Raw genomic sequence first — 1386 nt, 5'->3', positions numbered from 1 at the left:
CTCGCATCCCGCGGAAAGCTTGGTGCGGAGGAAGGGGAGGGGGGCGGTGTGGGGTGTGTGCGTGGGAATAGGGAGGTCCCGGGGAGCTCCGGGCTCCCATCCCTCCGCCGAGCATCTTCAGGGGAGAGCCGGCGAGCCGTGATTCCCAGTTGCCCGTCCCGTTTGCGGCACTTTGCGAAGTTGTTGTCGCGGTGGGGAACTGTCCGTCAGCCGCCCCGGCTGCCGCGGGAAATCGCACGGGTGACAAAGGCGGCCGCTGGGGGGTGGGGGCGGGTGGGGATAGTGGCTGCTGGAGTGTGGTGGCTGCTGTGAATAGAGGGAGGGAAGGCAATTAGCTGCCGTGTTGTTGGGGCTTTTTACTTGTCAAACTGGAGCCTCGTTGCTTTTGTTATGGCCGTGTAAAGGGAAATCGCGGGGTTTTGTTTTGGTATTAAGGGCCTTAAAGGTTGCTGGCTGACACTGTGCAGGCGAAGGCCAGAGCAGTGCGGGCAGAGGGGGGACGGGGCTCAGGCGGACAGCGAACGCACAGATTTCCCCCCTGCTTCCTTCCTCTGCCCCTAAAGTTGGTTTGGGGTTTTTTTTTCCCCCGGATCCTGGGTGCCACTTTGCATTTTGTTTTTTGTTTAGTCCACAGCCTTTGCAGATTAAACAGCCGCCTAAAAAGCAAGTGTGGAACCGCTCAAAGTCACCCTGTGTGAAACAGTTTTAATTTTTTCCTGTATTTATTTAGTCCTGTCGTTTCGTTCTTGGGGGGTGAGGGGGGATGAACTCCCTCCCATGAGTCACCCAGGTGTGTGCAGGGATGACAAGTGTTTGTGATGGGTCTCCTTCAGTGCCTCGTCTGCAGCAGCATCCATCCCACATGGCGATTGCTCTCCCTGTGTGCAGCATCCATCAGTACGAACAAACTCGCTTAGAAAGTGAGGAGGGGAAGAACGTGGCCACCGTTTCCTAATTATTCCCCGTTAACCACCCCTTGTGGCTTTTGCCCCTGTTGCAGAGTAACTACTTTGCAACTTTCGGGAAAGGGATAAATAAGAGATGAGAGGTTGACTCTTGGCAAACTCAGATGCTGCAGTTTGCCCTCGGAACCCGGCTCAGATTTAGGAAGCGGGCGTCTTGCGATGCTCATAGGCAAGAGCGAGGCGCAGAGGAGAAGGCTTCACCCTGTCTCGGTTCAGCGATGCTCTCTGGGTACACCTGTTCATCCTCACTTAGGAGCAGCTTGGGAAAATACAATAGCCAGGGCACTGTAAGGTTAGCAGTCTTGAAGCTCTTGCGTTGCTTTTACAGTGGGCTCAGTGGTTTACAGAAATATTAAATACTAAAGGAAAAGGAGGTGTGGGGAAAGACCAGAGCTAATGGTGAAGGTCTGCCAAATGTCAC

This window comes from Antrostomus carolinensis, unplaced genomic scaffold (assembly GCF_000700745.2).
Source record: "Antrostomus carolinensis isolate BGI_N321 unplaced genomic scaffold, ASM70074v2 scaffold1097, whole genome shotgun sequence".
Lineage (NCBI taxonomy): Eukaryota > Metazoa > Chordata > Aves > Caprimulgiformes > Caprimulgidae > Antrostomus > Antrostomus carolinensis.
This window is presented reverse-complemented; position numbering follows the sequence as displayed.